A 12,297-nucleotide genomic window follows, 5' to 3' on the forward strand; every position below is an offset into this window, starting at 1 on the left:
GATATATTAAAATACTAAATACATCCTACACATCACAGCTCATGTTTGACCATGAGGTTAGAACCACATTTCTAACTTGTAAATAAAGAAACTTATTCTTAGATCTGTCAGACTGCTGGCAATATGTTTAAAACATTAGCAGTCTAGGCATTGGATATATGCCAGAATATGTGAACTGCATCGTTTGAGGTTATAACTGGATTAGAGGATGTTTTTACAGTTATCATTTAATAAATTTAAAGCTTATATAAACAATAAGATTTTTTTTTATGTAATTGCACGAGGTATAGATATAAAGTTAATTTTAGGTATATACAGGGCAGGACTCACTTGATGGAAAGTGACTACCATCGCCCAAGGACATCTACAACACTCAAGGGGTTTGCCTGAGTAGTCCCTTTTCTTGATAGTCCAAGTCATATCGCGTCGAAGAAATCGTTTGTTGTTTTTGCGAAATATCCGAACTGTACTCAAAATAAAACAATTTTAAGTAACTGAAATCAGTGCTGTGTTTCCTTTGGGTACCATTCTACCGTCAAACAGCAATAATATTCTTTTTTGTGCAACTCAATTGTTTTACAAAATTGGTATTGGAGAATTGTCGCTTTGCTGGCGGGCGCTAATAAGTGCACCACAGTTATACACTATAGCAGTTATTATCGTTCACATTTGATTCTGATCTAATATGATGATTCTTAAATAAAATTATTAATTATTATTGCTTGCATCACCCTTCCCTTAACGTTGAGCGCCACGGGGTCGCTATCGCATGCGACTGTGACGGTGGGTTCAAGCCCGGGCATGCGCCACTGAATTTTTATGTGCTTAATTTGTGATTATAATTCATCTCGTGCTTTACAGTGGAGGAAAACATCGTGAAGAAACGTACATGTGTCTAATTTCACTGAAATTCTGCCAGATGTGTATTCCACCAACCCGCATTGGAGCAGCTCGGTGGAATAAGCTCCAAAACCTTCTCCTCAAAAAAGGGAGAGGAGGCCTTAGCCCAGCAGTGAGACATTTACATGCTGTTACGTGTTAATTATTATTATAATACTTATTACTGTTTTGTTTCAATTTAAAAGGTTGAATGAACCGGTCTAATTACAAGTTTAAGGGACATATTATATTAGTTCCCAAGGTTGGTGGTTCATTGGCAATGAAAGGAATTGTTAATATTTCTTAAAGCGCTAATATCTATAGGTGGTGTTAACTAAATACCATCAAGTGGCCCATATGCTATCAGCCTATCTATATCATAAAAAAGCACAATGCAATTGTTTGTTTTGATCTGTAGAGTGTTATATTAAAGATGATAAAAAAGCTCTAAAATCAACACTCAGAACATGTGGTAGCTTTATATTTAATATACTCGTTACTCCGTATAATTACGAATTAAAAGTCCTTGTAAAAAGCTTACTCAAATGAAATGTATTTTAATTTTGACAGCCATGAAATGGAACGGTGTGACAAAAAACAATTATATTTGTTTTAGGTTAGTTATATCAGATTTTTCCAATTAAATTTATTGTTTTAAAATATTATTGGTGATAAAAAAAACTTTATATAAGAAAATAATTTCTTTCTAATGTATAGTACACATACCATAACGTTTTAGAGTATATTTTATTCATAATTAACTTGAAAATGAAAAGGGTCATGTAACGGAACATCGATTGCATAAATATTCACCAAAACGGGAACGACTCCCTAGAGAACAGTTTCAACTATGTGCTCCAAATATTTTATAATATTCCGGAATATTCTATAGCAAGTATTTATTTAGATGAAGATATTATAAAATATAAGGCTGTAGCTGCTTAGCCGGTTTAGTGTTTAGCTTATAAGGCAAACAAACCCTGAGGCCCTGCAGCCTTATATGTATAATAATTTCCTACGCCTAAGCGCTCGTTTGTCCCCAATCACAAAGTCATTTGACCGTCAAGATATTATGTACAAACACATTTAAAATCATATCCTTATTGCCATACTGCCTTATGGTTTTTCTAGTATTAAAATCGACGTAATAAAATTGTAAAATAAATCGCTGTCACATCTCGGTCATTTTTCATTTATAATTAAATTTAAAATTACTTTTTGGAACAACAAACGACGTCGTTGCGTTATCGGATATACAATATATTAAATAATTATTATAATTTACAGAGAATAAGGCTACGGTTTCCAATTAACTACAGGCTTATGCTTAGGCTTATGGTATACTGTGGTTGCTGAAGTCAGAAGCATCGTGACGCGGTGTACAGTAGGACGCTGTAAAAGGCATTTATAGAAGACCAACTTCTGAAAGCGTGACAGTAGAGGATTTATTCTCATATCATTATGTACAAGCTTCAAAATTTGAGTTTTGTGAAATCACTCACCAATAAAAATTACGGCAAGGAATGCACGTGCCACTCCATCTCAACTAGTGGTTGTAAGAGCCAAGTATCAGTAAAATTATCACGTAAAGGTGTGGTGGGGCGATCCCGATTCATTTTATAGTAAAACTATTTCATGGTTTTTTTTATAGAATAGGAAGGCGGACGAACATATGGGCCACCTGATGGTAAGTGGTCACCAACGCCCATAGACATTGACATTGAAAAAAATGTTAACCATCGCTTACATAACCAATGTGCCACCAACCTTGGGAACTAAGATGTTATGCCCCTTATGCCTGTAATTACACTAGCTCGCTCACCCTTCAAACCGAAACTAAACAATACCAAGTACTGCTGTTTTGCGGTAGAATATCTGAGGTGGTACCTACCCAGACGAGCTTGCATAAAGCTCTACCACCAGTAAAATCATGTAGTGCTAAAAGCACATTGCGCCACGTAACATTTATGCATGCATGCATATATATTTATTTAGTAAATCCTCAACCACCTACAATAATAATCGGTGTGCTCAATATATGTATCTCAATCAAAAAATTCAATATCATCAATATAAAAGATACAATTTAAAACCGAATTTCATTTAAAATCTTCCACGAACGTTATCCGAGTTGGCGTGTCAGATCCACCGCCAACCTCGCGTCAGATGATGTTGATAAATGGGAGTAATCCTCGGTAATCTCCGTTGGAGCAATTTTTCACCTTACCCGTAAATCCGTAATGCCTGTTGACTCATTAATATAAATCGTACCGTTATTTAATGGTATAAAGAATCAAATTCTGATCTCAGAAAACATCTGTAATATTAGATTTTAGTAATCAATATTCCTTACCTTTCTATATATTAGTTACCTTTCTATATTTATGAGTTAGTTTTTTCTTTGGTCATATACTTTGAAGGAATTGAACGGCAAACGGTTTAATGGTGTAATGTTACAAATAGTGCCCTTGTAATGTCAGTATATATGTTGAAAATATTATATAAATATTATATATATAATATTTATATAAATAAAAAAAATGAAAATATTATATAAATATTATATATATAATATTTATATAATATTTTCAACTCAAATCAAAATATATTTAAGTAGGCTCTTTACAAGCATTTTCGATTCGTAAATAAAAATTAATATAAATTCATTTTATTAAATTATACAAGATTAAATTAATAATGTCATCACAGCATTTTTATGTGAAATAACGCCACGATGAGACCAATTTGCTAGTCATAAGCTCTCTACAAACTTTACTCCTATAAATCGCAAACTTAAAAAACTGGTAGTCCTTATTATACTATGAGTGTAAAGAATTTGTGAGTTGAATATAGAAAATATTGTCTGAAATATTACTCAAAATTATATTCACAGTAAACTCAAGTAAATATACTCTGTTTCAAATTTAAAAGAATGTTTATAGTTTTAAAAATAGGTTAATATACATTAGTGCTAGTAGCTTGTAGCTGCTTTATTATTTCGTATATTTTTATAACCAAAGGTCGAATGTAAACTTTGTTAAATATTAATAAAGTTTACATTCAGTTTTTATGGCAATATCTACCAAAATGTCGTAAACTCTACCGTACGGTAGTTGTACGCGCCTCTTGAGTGCTATTTTACGAAATAATGCCTCGTAAACCCACCCGCACGGAGTTGTCCATTTTAGCCATGAATATAAGGCGGTATGATTTAATAATAAAAATATGAAAACTCATTTATGATGGATTAATTTATAAACAGCATACCTGCCCATATATATATATATATATATATATATATATATATATATATATATTATATATATATATATATATATATATATATTTAGAAACAGTAAGAGTAGAGAGTAGAGGTTATTCAACGAACGTGTCGGAAGTATATCGCGTTCTTTGTACATCGAGTTTGTTTACGAAGATGGAAGTCAGAACCACGGCAAAATGCAGCAGTGCTTTTCAGGAGAAGCTTGCTTGCACCGAGGCGCGCTCTTAGGGAGAAGTTGAAGTCTGATGCTTATGCCTCAACGCCACTCACAGTTACGCTATGCATGAGAAATATAATTATTTTATAAGCACAAATAAAGACGATAAACACGTGAAAATGCAGTGGTGTTAGCCTAAATTAAAGCCCGCGAATGTGGTATAGGTCTACGTATAGGTCTACTATTTACTAAGATTTTCGAGCTGTTTGAGAACTTTCTTGAGAACTATTAACATAATTGTTATCCTTTAATCATGTAGGTCTTCTGCCAATAACTATAGATATATGATTCATTATAATATACTGATAAAACCATCTATATACATCGGTGCATAAATATGCTACTAAACTTCAATAACATGTAACTTTTTTAATTTTTTCTATAAAATAATTATTGTGTCGAACTAAAAAGTTTAAGTAATTATCGTCTGAGAAAAAGTTTTTTTTTATATTGTGTTTAAAAATTAAAAAGAAAAAGTTTATTAATTGGAATAACGATATATTTTAATTTAAACAACTCTAAATTAAGCAAAAATGTAAAAAATGGCACTTTAATAACTACTCATTGCTGTAATAATAATATAAAACCAGGCTGGCATAACTTATAAATAGATTGCGACGACGACATTATCAAATGTTTGATTACGGTAATCAAAAGTGGATGTAACATACTAACGTTCTATAGAACATTATATTATTACATTGCGTTCATGATTGCTTGGTAGTCTGAAAGTCAAAAGAATGCCTTAAAAGTGTGTCAAGCTTGTTTCCGTAATTTTGTTGAACAATCAAATGATGTGTTCTAGAATATTTTTATAAAACTTTATTTAGTACCTGGGCGACTGTACTTCGGTTATTTTATTTTTTGTGAAAAAACCTGAAAAGTAACTCCTAATTGTCTAAATATAAAATCTGAGCCGAATTCGCTAGAACCGTTTCCGAGACTAATGAAATATATGGCGATGACTGAATATATTGGTCGTGAGAAGCCTTTAAAAAGCTGCTTTAGTCAAAATTTTGAAATTGGAGCGTACTTTTTTCAAAACCACGGCACTTTTATAACAAGTCAGTAACCAAGTTCAAGCCTATTCTTGTTCGTATTATATATTTTTCCGGCAGTAAAAATCATTGCAAATGAGTGTATTTGTATAGGAATTCTCATTGAATATTATTTTACAACTTCATTTAATAAACTTCTGAATAGTTGATAAATAAAATGAAACTTATTTACACTAGTAATATTTATTTAATTTAGTACTAGCTAATTAAAAAAAATATTACTAGTAAATTAAAAAAAAAAATAGTTAAAAACAAATCAGATACGAGCCTTGTGATACTTTTTGTATGTTGATACATACCTATACGATGATGTCAGAAACTTCTACGAAATTGCTAATAAGTGAACAGTTTTAATTCAATAAGATGAATAGAATGGAATACGAACCATAATCAGTTTCATTTTTATATCAAACTGGTTAACTATACAAAGCAGGAAGGAAGATGAGATAAGATATCTGTAACAATGACAGCAGTCCACAACTATCCAATACCGTATTTTAGACAATATTTTTGTCTTTAAAAGGCGTAATAAGTGCGATTTAGGATAGTATTGTATATATAGGAAGGACTTTGTGCAAACTAATCTGGGTAGGTACCACCCACTCATCAGATATTCTACCGCAAAACAGCAGTACTTGGTATTGTTGTGTTCCGGTTAAAGGGATGAGAAAGCCAGTGTAATTACAGGCACAACGCATATAACATCTTAGTTCCTAAGGTTGATGGCGCATTGGCGATGTTAGCGATGTTTAACATTTCTTATAATGCCACTGTCTATGGGCGTTGATGACCACTTATCATCAGGTGGCCCATACGCTCGTCCGCCTTCCTATACTATAAAAAAATTCATTATATAATTAATTTTCCACTACAAATTCTTTATCATTTATAATTTTTAGATGACATAATGTTCTGAATCCTTCCAAGCAGTTATAAACACCAGATAAATCAGTGACAATAAATAGGGTAAATTTTTAACCAATAATGCAGCCATGCATTGGATTCGTTTATAAACTATTTCAACTTAATATGTTGAGTCATTTGGCCAATTTCGTTGCCAAAAGATAATCTAGGAACTCTTATGAGCAAGTTATTTAACCAAATGTGGACACCACATTATTATCATGTTAAGTCTTTATATTATACAAAGTCTAGACTAATAATAAGCGTATAAATTATTTGATATTAGCTCAGTTCTTTTAAGTTTATTCGTTCCAAACGCAACGATTAATATTGGCCAACATTAAGTGTTTTTAAACTAAAGAAATACAAATTACTGCTTGTAAATATTGCACTGCATGGCTTGGCCGATACTCCATTGCGGGTGGGATATATACTGAGATATGTATATAATGGTGTATATTTTCATCAGACAATATCTAAAGGGTTTTTCACGACGTTGTCACACGTTTTACTGAGGGTTGGGCTTTGGGCAAGCTCGTCTGGGTGGGTACTACCCATTCATCAGATATTTTACCGCAAAACAGCAGTATTTGGTATTGTTATGTTCCGGTTTGAAGGGTGAGTGAGCCAGTGTAATTACAGGTACAAGGAACATAGCATCATCCGAAGTCTGGAAGTTGGAAGGGTACACTGCCTTGCCGCAGAAAGCACGAAAAGTCATCCCATCGGATTAGGAGAGTTGGAAATATTAATGGACATAATAATGAACATATACTTGTCCACATTAAAATGTTCTGCGCAATTTATTCTAATCTATATAATATCATTTTTGCTAATCTGTCTTGAGATTGGCTGCCGTAGCCGAAATCGTTATATAATAATATATAAGCATAAAGCACATGCTTATTTTTCCATTCGTTTTTTTATTAGTAGGTTTATGGCTTCTATGAATGAGTGACTCATCGTAAATTCATCCCACATTATGAGACAGACCTCTTGAAAAAGGTGATGTTTTTTGTTCTTTATTCCAATAGTTCACCACCACTCATAGACATTGGCACTATAAAAAAATATTAACTATCCTTTCCGTCGCCAATGCGCCACCGACCTTGGTTACTATATTGGATTCCCTTGTGCCTGTAGTTACACTGGCTCATTCGCCCCTCAAACCGGAATACAATAATACTTAAAATCGCTCTTTGGCGTTAGAATATGTGATGAACATAGTACTCGTAGATATGAATGGCACATACGAAATATAATTTCTTGCGAGTGAATTTTAATTTTGCTGTAACTCCTAAGTTATAAACTTAAATTAAGTGTATAGTTTAACGTCCAAGGTTGGAAACGACACCGTGGCCTCTCAATTGTTTATATAGCTTTATAAAGTTTTAAATGATAAAAAATATTAAAATTAAAATGTCTAGTGTAGTGTAGTGTGTATGTGTACGTAATAATGAGTACTATAAACATGCCATACATTCTTTTCATTATCAATAGTTTTTGTAGCGCACGTCAAAACTTCTTTTATAGGAAAAAAATATACCTTGGGTTACATTATTGCAATTTTTGTAGGGATCTCGATTTTTTTTTAAATGAAATATAATATATGTTACTTACTGCTTTCTGTAGGTGAAAGAATTTTTAAAATCGGTTTATTTGTTTTTAAGTTTATCCATTAAAAACAAACATACAAAGTTTCAAATTTTACCTCCAATATTAAGTATAGAAAAATAATTATATTTTGCTATAGGAAAATCTAGCTAGCAATAGGTATACCTGTTCTTATTTGTAATTTCTGTTTAACTTTGTGTGTATTTCTATTTTATTCTCTTCCATTCGATTTCATTTATTATGCATTTTAGATGTGCCGTATGAAATAAATAAATATTCCCAAAAATGACTGCTAATGTCAAAGCGTTAATTAAATAGCGATAAGAATTTATTTCGTATGAAAAAATTAAAATCAATAAAACTCCAGATTATATGTCAAAGCTATTAATAAAAATATGTCAGCTCATTAACGGTTGCATCGCCAATTAAATTGTAATTACAAGATAAGTTGGGTTAAAGTACATTTCGTCACTTGAATGTTTAAAAATAATAATAAAGATAATTAAAACAGCTATTTAGTCATATAGATAGAATGTAATACAATACAAATACTCTCGATTGTACGCTTTTATTTTTCAAATATATAGACGACAAGTAAATGAACCTTGGGAGCTAATATGTTATCCCTTTAACTAAGACTTCACAATCACCCCTCTCAAGCGGGCGAAACCGTGGACGGGTACCGGTACATCTATACATATAAATAAAATTGAAGTGTCTGTCTGTGATTTCAAAATAACTGCCTCTTTAAAGGTAGGTTGGCTATTTTTTCATTTTGTTCTGTCTGTCTGTTTGTCCAGGCTAATCTCGGAAACGGCTAAAAGTTACAAATTAGAATAACTAAATTATTATAAGAAGTATTTCGAGATTCTGTTTAGTTTTTGTATTATCAAAATCGGTTAAGTCTATCAAAAGTTATAAAAACGTACGTGTATTGTTGTTATGACGTATGTCGTGGCCATTAGCCCATAAATGGCGGTGACCTCAAAACGTCAATTTCTGAATCAAGCTGTCCAGATTTTTAGGAGTTGAGCGACATATATTAGAATTCGCATCAAATACTTAATCGCATTGTCGTTGCATCTGATTGTTCCGAGTTTTTTTTATAATTTAAACTGAGTAATATACTGAATTAAACACATAGTGGCTTAAGGCTTTAGGTTACAATTATTAATTAGGTTTTATTTTTATTTGTATATTTTTATATTATATAAAATAAAAGTGGTGAATTTAAAGAAAACACATATACAGCGCACACAAAAATCCAGTCATTCGAAAATTTTAATTGGAGTTTCAAAAATTGCCAATTTTATAGATTTTGAAGCGCGTGACGTTTTTTCGAATTTTTTCACTGTCACCACTCACCTTCACCGCTCCTGAGGCCATATTAAAAAAATAGTGCCCAGATGTTTTACAATAGGATTATATAGAAATATATATTTATTTAATAAATTAAACTAGCGAAAATATTCTACTACCAAACATGTCGTCGAACATATATGTCATAAAAAATAACTCATAAGTGAGTTATAGAAGAGAAAATATTTCCTAAACAAATGTTTAGTAGTTTAGTAGTTAAAGTATATTACCAATTTCAAAATATGAAATCACGGCGACAGATATAAATCTGCTGTTTGATAATAAAATATTGATAATAAATCAAACTGATTGATTTTATATTACTGAACTGAAATAGAATAAATGTAATAAAGTAGCGATTATATAAGCGTAAGTATGCAGAACTGAAATAACCTGTTGAATGCAAAATGTGGGTCTCTATTAATAAAAAAAAACGGACAAGTTCAACTCCGACTCGCGCACTGAGGGTTCCCTACTTTTTTTTTTCTCACAGTGGAAACCTTCCGGGTTTCCGAGGGTTACTGAATTACGCGAATATAAATACGAATATAATAATACGCTAAAAATACGCCGGTTAGATTCTGAGCAAATACAACCAACTATACAACAAGTTTGCTTAAATTGTTATAATTGATATCTTACTAAGCTGGGAACTTATATCGTAAGGAAACTTTCAGTCTAGGATAGAAATCAAACATTGGTTCATCTACTCTATCTTTCTATTTACTAACTCTAATAAATTTATTACGAGTAACATAACATACGACCTCACTTATAAACATTGCTTAGCTAAACACTTTTGTTTTACGCTGATTTATCTCCTTCTTAATTGAAGTGATTTTCGAAAGAAGAAGACACAGCTTTGATTAACTAATCACTCGCTAAGCAACGTTTAAGTAAGGTCGTTAATATACATAAGTACCATAGTAATTTCGAAATTCGCTTATAAGCTATCGTTGCGGTCACAATTAGTCTTGTTTCACTCCAATTAATTCCTAACCGTTAGTTACATTGAACTTAAATGCTCGAAAATTGTACCGAAGTTATGTTGATCGCGAGGATTTCGTGTTCTATCGAAGTACCATTATTTAAGCGTAGAAGGAAATATGGCAACGAGTTCGAAACTACTCAATATTCATAGCAAATATTTTTTTCATATTTGCTGTTGCTCGCATCATGCGTTATATGTATATAATATGTGCGTAATAATAGGATCGACTTATACACTCTTGAGCCGAGATGGCCCAGTGGTTAGAACGCGTGAATCTTACCCGATGATCGTGGGTTCGAACCCGGGTAAGCACCACTGAATTTTCTTGTGCTTAATTTGTTTTTATAATTCATTGTCGGTGAAGGAAAACATCGTGAGGAAACCTGCATGTGTCAAATTTCACTGCAATTCTGCCACATGTATATTCCACCAACCCGTATTGGAGCAGCGTGGTGGAATAAGCTCCAAACCTTCACCATAAGAAAAGGAAAGGATGCCTTAGCCCAGCAATGGAACATTTACAGGCTGTTACTGTTATACACTCTTATAGGTAGATGAATTATATATTCATAAGTGTTATTGATAATAAACCTATCACCATTTATTGATTGAAAAATTGATTAAAATGTTGATTTTTGTTAGTCGCGTCACATTATATATTTCACTTTGTTTCGTACTCTATGTTTTATTTCCTAAGAAGAGTATTTATATTTTTATTATTAAATTGAACACAGCATGACGCTATTCGTGTCTTATAATTTTAAGTATTTTTCAGTTTCTCATTGAACTCAGAACTAACTCCATAATCGCTGTTTAAACGCACAAGTATTTGAAAGTACATATATATTTTTGCAAAGAGAACAATGTCATTTACACATTTTAGTCATTATAATTCAATTTATTTTAACGATAAATTAAAACAATAATATACAGAGTAATAGAAAAGAAACAAAGGAACTTTCTCAGAAAAATTTAATTAATATTTGAAGTGTTTATATAAGAGGGGGTTTACCCCTTCTTTACCCGCGAAACCTACAACTTTTTTTTTTTTTTTATAGAATAGGAAGGTGGACGAGCATATAGGCCACCTGATGGTAAGTGGTCACCAAACGCCCTTAGACATTGGCATTGAAATGTCAACCATCGCTTATAGCCAATGCGCCACCAACCTTGGGAACTAAGATTTTATGTCCCTTGTGCCTGTAATTACACTGGCTCACTCACCCTTCAAACCGGAACACAACAATATCAAGTATTGCTGTTTTGCGGTAGAATATCTGATGAGTGGGTGGTACCTACCCAGACGAGCTTGCACAAAGCCCTACCACCAGTAAACTACAACTGCACTAAAACTGACTAAATATATTTTCGAATACAGATCTTTGCGGATTTGAAATGAGATATCAAAAGCATATTTTTTTAAGAGCAACGAATCCATATAGAATAATTATAATATTAATAATAAGCTAACCTTATGCCAAGTATCAGCTCCTGAAAAGCCCATTGCTTTTAAGAAGAATATTTGGAGCCTATTCCACCACGCTGGTTGGTTCACCGGTTTCCTCACTGCTTAGCGTGGGAAATATAAAAAGCACAAATACATAATTAAAATAAATTGGTGCTTGCCTGGATTTCGAACCGAGCTTTATTTAAAATTCACATATTTTATCCACTGAGCCATTTTGGTTTTAGATCCTGATTGGAATGCTAATATTATGTCTTACAATATTCATAATATCAGATAACTCTAATTACGATGCAAAACAACGCAGTTAATTATCAATGACAAATACACTTTAAAGTAAATATTTATTTATTAATCAAGTCATTTATATAGCCAAGCCAGTTTTTATTTATTTTAAGTATGTAGGCAGACTGGCAAATAGATTATCTGAAGGTAAAATGCCACTACCGCCTATAGACGTTGGTTCTGTAATAAATATTAAGAATCCCTTACATTGCCAATGCGCCAACAATCTTGGGAACGAAGCTG

At 32.2% G+C, this 12,297-nt stretch overlaps 1 protein-coding gene across 2 annotated transcripts in view; it reads left to right on the plus strand.

Annotated features, from left to right (window-relative positions):
- LOC126770530 (sodium-independent sulfate anion transporter-like) overlaps nucleotides 1-12,297 on the plus strand; it is a 292,448-nt gene that overhangs the window by 241,006 nt on the left and 39,145 nt on the right. The gene's annotated exons all lie outside the window — the stretch shown is intronic.

The sequence above is a fragment of the Nymphalis io genome, chromosome 9 (assembly GCF_905147045.1).
Source record: "Nymphalis io chromosome 9, ilAglIoxx1.1, whole genome shotgun sequence".
NCBI classification, from domain to species: domain Eukaryota; kingdom Metazoa; phylum Arthropoda; class Insecta; order Lepidoptera; family Nymphalidae; genus Nymphalis; species Nymphalis io.